The sequence below is a fragment of the Nicotiana tomentosiformis genome, chromosome 11 (assembly GCF_000390325.3).
Source record: "Nicotiana tomentosiformis chromosome 11, ASM39032v3, whole genome shotgun sequence".
Taxonomy (NCBI): domain Eukaryota; kingdom Viridiplantae; phylum Streptophyta; class Magnoliopsida; order Solanales; family Solanaceae; genus Nicotiana; species Nicotiana tomentosiformis.
In genome coordinates, this window is record NC_090822.1 from 38152782 (window position 1) to 38161300 (window position 8519).

The 8519-nt window shown below is 36.7% G+C and overlaps 1 long non-coding RNA gene across 3 annotated transcripts; it reads right to left on the bottom strand.

The window, feature by feature from the left end:
* Positions 1–2196: 2196 nt before the first annotated feature.
* LOC104108748 (uncharacterized) lies at positions 2197–6278 on the bottom strand. Of its 3 annotated transcripts, none has more exons than XR_689098.4 (3): positions 5483–6278; positions 2575–3192; positions 2197–2482 (listed from the first exon to the last, which is right to left on the bottom strand). It is a non-coding gene; the product is annotated as an uncharacterized lncRNA (long non-coding RNA). The 3 variants fall into 3 exon arrangements; XR_011412018.1 differs by having other exon boundaries at positions 2575–3229; XR_011412017.1 differs by having other exon boundaries at positions 2575–3247.
* Between the last annotated feature and the right edge of the window lie 2241 nt (positions 6279–8519).

Sequence of the window (8519 nt, forward strand, 5' to 3'; positions counted from 1 at the left end):
TCGTGCATCAGGCTATGGAAAAAATTAAAATCATTAAGGAGCGGTTGAAGACTACACAGAGTCGTCAGAAGTCATTCGGATGTTCGTCGTAGGGATTTGGAGTTCAAGGAAAATGATTGGGTATTATTGAAGGTTTCCCACATGAAGGGTGTAATGACATTTGGTGAGGAAGGGAAATTGATTCTGGGGTATGTCGGACAGTACAGAATCATTCAAAGGATTGGTGAGGTGGCATACAAGCTTGAGCTACCACCTAAGATATCATTAGTGCACCCGGTATTTCATGTGTCTATGTTGAAGAAAGCAGTTGGAGACCTGACATTCATTGTTCCGGTTGAGACTATTGAGGTTAATGAGGAATTGACTTATGAAGAGATTCCAGTTTCTATTATTGATTGGAAAGTTCAAAAGTTGAGAAATAAAGAAATTGCCTCCGTGAAAGTGTTATGGCGAAACCAGCAGGTTGAAGAGGCCACTTGGGATGCCGAGGAAGAAATGAAGAAGAAGTACCCTCATTTATTTGAATAGCCATGTATTTATAAAGTTGTGTTCTATGAAAATGCTAAGAGTTATCTTTTATGAATTATGTATCAACTGTATAGCTGATGTTAAAGGTGGTCCTTTTTGGTAGTATACTGCTCGTGAGGCCACAGTTGGCATTGTTTTAATGTTATGTTGTATCGTTGGTTCATGTATATGTTGTTAGGACTGGTTTTGGTGATTCTCTGGCAGGTAGTTAGACCCAATTGCAGAGGACACTCTGCCAAAATGTCTGAACAATTTGGGAGTTTGCCAAATTTTGGGGCCTTGAGGAAGTAGAAATGTTGGAAGAACATCTAAGTTCTATATGAAGTCAAGAACGATTAAAGATGATGGTTAAGGTGAAATGAGGATAATATTATGCCTAATAATGACTTGTAAAACATTCGAGAATGAATGTTCTTAAGTGGGTGAGAATTTAACACCCCGAAAAATTACGAAATGTTTTAAGACTATTAAGAAGATTGGCAGGTACTAATTATATTAATTCGGGTATGAACAGGACTAATAATATGAATGATATTAATTGATCATGATAATATATGTATAAGGTGCATTAAGAATGGTTTTTGGTCTAAGAAGAGCCCCAAGGCTAAGTCAAGTTGGAAATTACACGATGGGGTAAAGTTTCAAGTGAGTTCGCATAAGACCTAACTTTAAACGAGCATAACTCTCACGATATGAAGTTTAATATTGTTTATCACCTATCAGACGAAAGGTCTATGTATTTAGTTTCTAATGCTTCAAACCGTTCGTCATTTGGAGATTCCTACAAGACGTTATGACCTTTTTACTAAAGGGTGACAAAACAGCTACGCTAGTCTTGGTAGCCTACGCACCATAGCAGTGTAGCCTATGCACCATAGCAGCATAGCCTACGCACCATTGCGTAGGCAAATCCAGCAACTTACAATTGAAGAGGAATAGAAGTCCACCATGCGTAGCCTTTGTGCGTAGCCTACGCAGGAGGCTACCCAGCTTCAAGGGTCATTTTAAGGAGCTGAAAATGAGGGTTTTGAGAGAGAGTGTGTTAGTTCTTCATCTTGGAATGGATTTCTAGAGAGAAGGAGAAGCTCCTCCACCATGGATACACTAACATATTATGGATCAAATCCATAGGAAATGGGTTGAAGCTTCAAGAACACCAAAAAGAGAAAAAGTGAGATTTTTCCACCAAGAGGTAATCCCTTCTCTTGAGCTTCATATATATGTCATATTGGAGTATGGGTAGAATGTTTATGAGTTTTATTTGAAGTTATAATGGGATATTGTATGTACCCTAAGGGTAGTTCTTGAGAATGCCATTTTTGGGTAAAGAAGAAGATGAATAGTGATGAATTGATATAAATACATATGTCTTGAGTTTCTAATGATTCCAATAGACTTGATAACTTAATTGATGTACGAATTTAATTGGGAATCACCATTTGGATAGGATACAACACTAGTTCTTGAAATGGATGTTCTTGAACCTAGAGTTTGGTTGAGAAGGCAATGAATAGTGACTTGATGATGTTGGGTAATTAACATAGTATTATTAATGACTCCAAATGAGTATTAAATGACAATAATTAAATTGAATAGGCTAACGGATGAGCCTACTGGATAATTTGGGATGGTTGAAGGCTTGTTGCCGAATTGTGAAGCCTAAATAGATATTTATGAATCTTTTCATATTTATTTTGATATAGTTGGGATATCTAATGGTAGCAACAAACATTTCATACCCGTAGAAGACATCAACCTCAAGCCATTGTCAAAACCATCATAAACTCTTCGAAACCCATTTGCCTATAACCAGGCCATTATAACTGAATCCCTCTAAATCATCCTAGTCATACAGACTGCCAAATCCAAAAGTCTTGCCACAAAAACACCTACAAGGCCCCCGCGATCGCGATGAACAAATTCCATTAACACTTCCCAAACTCTTCTAGATAGCCTGTAGTATATCAGCCATTACTTTTTATACAAAACTTCAAATGACAAACGGTTTTATTTACTTAAAAGTAGTAAAAAAGAGCTACAACTTACTTTTTTGGATCACGTCCAAATTCTTTATGGATTGCAAGATATAAGCTTCCAAATTCAGAACTGTGACAGTAGAAATTCCTCTATGCGATCGCGAGAGAGGCTACCGCGATCGCGATTCACAAGGCCCAAACAGCAATTTGCTCTTCGGGAACGCGAGCCAAAGGTCCACGATCACGATTCACACCCAGTAGCCAAAACCCAGCAACTAAAAATGGCCTAGAAATGGTCTGAAACCATCCAGAAACTCACTCGAGCCCCTCGGGACCCCGTCTGAACATACCAACAAGTCTCAAAACATAACACAGACCTACTCGAGGCCTCTAATCACACATAATAACATCAAAACCACGAGTCTCACCTCAAATAAACTTTATGAACTTTTGAATTTTCAACTTCCAAAACTCTTGCCAAACCATATCAAATCATATCAGAATGACCTCAAAATTTGCATACAAGTTTCAAATGACATAACGAGCCTATTCCAACTTCCGAAACAATAATTCGAATCTGATATCATCAAAGTCAACTCCCAATCAAACCTATGAACTTTCCAAACCATCAAATTGCCAACATTCTCCAATTAGCGCCTAAACATTTTAGAAATATCCAAATGCAAATCTGGGCATACATCCAAATCCAAAATCATAATCCAGACCTAACGGAACCATCAAAACTGTAATTCGGGGTCAAATACACAAAAGTAAAATTGGTCAACTATTCTAACATAATGCTTCTAAGATGAGAACCATTCATCCAAATTAATCTTTAATCACCCAAAAATCAAAATCGAAGATACACACAAGTCATCATAAGTCATACGATTCTACTCATGATCTTAAACCACCGAACTTAGTGAAAATGCTCAAAACGATCGATCGGGTCATTACAGAACGATAATCTACATCATACAACTTATTGGAATCAAAATAGAATCAATAACTATAAGTAGCCTTCACTTAGACAATTTGTCAAACACCTTAGAGTACATAGAACTCTCAAGTTCCTTATCAATAGTAGCTTAACATCACGACCACATCTTTTGCCCTACTTATCTTTCTTATCATTTTAGCAACACAACCAACCAAATTCAGTGAAAAATACAAATGAAAATGTGAAGAATCCCATGGTCAAAGGAAAACCATATAGTACCCATATGAGAACACTTAGAGAGGGTTTGGGAGTGTTTTGGATCTGGAAATAGTGAAAAATACGAATGAAAATGGGTTGTAGGTGTTCAATATATATATATATATATATATATATATATATATATATATATATGTGTGAATATTTCCACCGTCTAAAGTGGGACTCATAGGGAGCTTCTTGCATAATCTCGTGAAAATATGAATATATATCTGCTACATATCTCTCTACTCCGATATTGTATTGATGAATAGTTTAATGCATTAGAAACTAGTCTCGTAGAGCTTAATTTTGGTGGGTGGATCACCCTATAACTCCAATTACATTGAAAGCAAATCTCACTGATATTATACCCAAATTTCAGTAAGATAAAAAAAAACTTAGTAAGATTATGAACGTATCTTGCGACAACTTTTGCAAAAAATAATTTTACAACTTACTTGACTTCAAATCTTAACATACGATTATTGTAAGATTCAAATACCTTATTACAAGACCTTATTATCATACTAAGCACTCTTATTCTTATCCCAAAAGTACGGCTATGGCAATCCACTTTTTTTAGAGAACTTCAGTGGAAAGAATTTCTTTGATTTGTATAACCCTGAATTCTTACAAAACTTACTTATCACCTCAATAAACTTCTCTTAACCTTTTGGAGAGATATTAAACTCTCTGAGCTTACGTTAGTTAATTAACGACGCAATCGACGTCAAAAGTATGGGGTGTAACACAATAACTCACTTCATAATTAATAAAAATTATTCAATACATAAGCATATCAAGAGATTTAACCCAAAATTTCATATTGAATATTTCCATAAACAAAGTTTCAATACCACCATGAATCAGAACTTACATGAAACCCAAACATCTTAGGATAGTCACTGGCAGACACTAGTTCATGATCACTCTTCACTGAGTGTTAAGTAGTCTAGGTTAGGCAATTCAGACTTGAAAATAATCTCACAAAGGGTTATGCTAACAATGAATAACAGAAGCAATCAACTAGATAAAACAATGAAGTGATTTGATAATTAAGAAAGGGTCCTATATGCATAGTATCTACAACATGATATTGAATAACAAGAAAGATAGGAATTTTAACTATATTATCAAATAACTTAGATCAACAATACTCAATCAATAGGCCAGGCAGTGTTGCCTCATTTTATTAAGGTATTATAGAATGGTTTCCATAAACATAAACAATCAGTATGATAAAGAAACAGCATGCATGGTTTTATAAAACAAAATACAATTACTAAACATGTTAGGGGCAGGTATTCAAGTTTTATCACATGTTCTATATTCAAGTTAATATGATGAACATATACTACTTGCTAACAAGACTTCAATCTGTCCGGTATGCTAACATGATAGGTCACACGTACTTTCAATGAAAGACACCAATTATCCAAGTAATATGGTGTAAGAACCTAAATGACTAACAACAAAGAACCAGTGTCCAAGCAAAACATAAACATAGCAAATAAGATTTAATGGTCACCAAGAGACATTTGTTGACTAAACAAAACAACATAAGGGACAAACATAGCTGATAATAGGGGATATTAATTAGTTAAGTAAACATCAACATGAGCATCAAACCACAATTGAGGGACATATGCTGACTAACAGAATAACATGAGAGACAGTAGACACACGATTAAGAGCGAAACATTCAATAACTAAGAAGAACCACTATGCGAAAGCAATAAACAAATCTGACTTATTAAGGTAGAATCGGGGATTTACTAACCTTTTTAGGGGCAGCAAACGAGGTAGTTACTATCAGCCATTAAGAACCAATGCTCACAGCCAACTCCAAGCAGTTAAACTCGAACAGAAACGAAAGAGAAAAAAGTAACTTGGACAAACAAACTTAAAGATTTAAAGAGAATTCAAGTGTATTTACTATCATTCGATTATATTTTAGTGTGCTGGTGAGGGCATTAAAGCCCGATATTATTGCCAAGATTGGAGATTTAGGGTTTTCATTTGAATTTTGAAATTCAGTTGAAGACATAGGATGATGATGAATATTGATGAGATCGTATGATGAAATCAAAGTAAAAAAATGAGAACTCAGAAAGGGAAACTAGGGTAAGGATTTTACCTATCCAAAGATGACGACCAGACTAGCCATTTGAGGCCAACGGACCGTGGGACAAAAACATTGCCCAGAGGTCCCTGCATTTTACCTCTCGGCCATCAACCGTCATGAAGAGGTCACGATTCTTTCGAATATGTGGCTGCATGCGACACTTTAATGGTTATATGAACAAACTAACATAGTGATCATGAGATTCTTTGTTTTTTAAATTTAGGGTTAGGGTTTCAATGAGTTGAGGCTTGGAAATGAGAGATGGAAATGGAAGTTTTAGCTAGATTTTGAGTTTATAAGGGAGATTATTGGAGCTATAGTTGTCTTCCAATGCTCTAGCATTGATTTGTGTTAGTTTCGTGAATCTTCATAGGGAAAAGGACGAGGGAAATAATGAGATAAAGGGGAAACTAGGGCGGCTGGTGAGGCTGGAATGAATTAGGGTTAGGGGTGTTTGATGAATTAAAGGGGTGGGATAAATCTGAGTTGTTGGATAAGTTTAATCAACGACTCAGGGAATTTCGGGCAAAATAAAAGAAAAGAGGATATAAGAGATTTAATAGTGGTCGTTGGATCATGTTGATCCGATGGTTGGTGCTAAACCTGGAGAAATAAAATGGGAAAAAGAAGGATTAATCTGAACCATTGATGATCTTAATCAACGGCCTCTAGTGAGTGTGTTTCTTCTGAGAGTGTATTTGAATCTGTTGACGTGGCATGGTGAGATTGGTGGAGGTGAGATGGTAAGGGTTGCCAAATGGGTGTGGGTGGCTTGGTCTTGGGGTGGGTGTATTTTTGGGCCTGGGTATTGAAGAAGTAGGTTGGAAATAAAATTAATATTTTGGCCATTCTAATTAAACTCCACCAATTGATATTATAGCATGTTTTAAATCTTAACCCCCTTTTATTTATTTATTTATTTTAAGCAAATATACCAATAATCTAAGTGCTTTGTGATATTTTTTATTAATAAACAAAACCTAAACAAGGTGTCAAAACGTCTCACAAATAGTATAAAAGTAGAACATGGAAGTACATCACACCTATTACCAAAGTTGGGTAAAATGCCCAACTGTGGTAGTACACAATGAACTAAATCATACTTATGATAGTAAACTATGAAGAGTGGCCAAGTATATACATGAGCAAAGCTATCCCAATGTGTGCGTCAAGCATTTCACATTTTCTGCATTCTTAATTTTAGGCATGAGCAACACAAATCCTTTTGATCTAAGAACTCCAAATGATGCCAATAATTGGAATAAGGTTGTGACATATCCAAGAGGCCGGTTAAAGCACACGCAAGTGGAAACAATGACACTTCCCAATTCAAGGCAGCCTTCTTTTCCTTGTCATTTGACTTAAAACAATTGTGAGTAATCCATGTATGAGCGCATGAGAGCCAAATGTATATACCTTCCTAATGTATCATAAATGACACATGTGATTGGCTCTTATACCAGTTTGAACCTATAACTCCTACAAATTCAATCCAAGACCACTGCCAACACCTAGTAAATCTGGGCAGTGTAGTGTTCAAGCGGGTAAAATGAGGTCTTTTCCATATGTGATCACTGTTATTACCTGTATCTCAAGGCTCTAAAATGTTCAAGGAGTCCAATACATGGTACATTGCAAACCTTAGGACTCTATTAGTTGTCTTTAGGTCAAGTTAGCACTCAATGCTTCTGTTTGTTTTTTAGCAGCATGAATGTCACAACTGAGGTGGCTCGACCATTCCTGTTTGTGATGACCCAGCCGATCGTCTTGTGTATTGTAGACTTGTTCCCCTATTTATTGCTAATTTTATGTTCATTTGTGGTTACGTGACTTTTTATATGGTTGGTTTGGTTCCGAGGATGTTTCGGAGTGAATTGGGACACTTAGTCCCAAGGTTGGAAGCTTAAGTTGAAAGAGTTGACCGGAGTTTGATTTTTGTATAAATGACACCATAATAGAGTTTTGATGGTTTCGATAGCTTCGTATGGTAATTTTGGACTTAGAAATATGTCTGGATATTGATTTGGAGGTCCGTAGGTCGTTTTGACTTAAATTGGCAAAAGTTGGAAAGTTGAAGGCTTGGAAAGTTGAAGGTTTGACCGAGAGTTGACTTTATTGATATCGAGTTTGGATTTTGGTTCTGGAAGTTGGAATAGGAATGTTGCATCATTTATGACTTGTGTGAAAAATTTGAGGTCAATCGGAGTTGATTTGGTATGATTCGGTATTAGTTTTAGAAGTTGGAAGTTCATTAGACTTGAATTGGGATGCGATCGTGATTTAGATAATTTTTTATGTGATTTTATGCTTTGACTAAGTTGGTATCATGATTAAGGACCTATTAGTATGTTTGGCTGAGGTCCCGGGGGCCTCGGGTGAATTACGGATGGTTAACAAATCGAGAGTTGGACGTAAAGTATTGCTGAAGATTTTTGGTTGCTGGTGTAATCGCATCTGCGGTGGGCTTGGTCGTAGATGCGAAGACGAAGGTGCGGCTGGAGGGTCGTAGGTGCGAAATAGGGGATGGATTGGGCAATTTTGCAGGTGCGTGTAGAGGTTCCGCAGAAGCGAAGTCGTTTCTGCGATGGGTGTTTCGTAAAAGCAGATTTTGGACTTGAGGGACTAGGACCACAGATGATGATAACTTCCACAGGAGCGGACACGCAGAAGCACAACTAGGACCGTAGAAGCG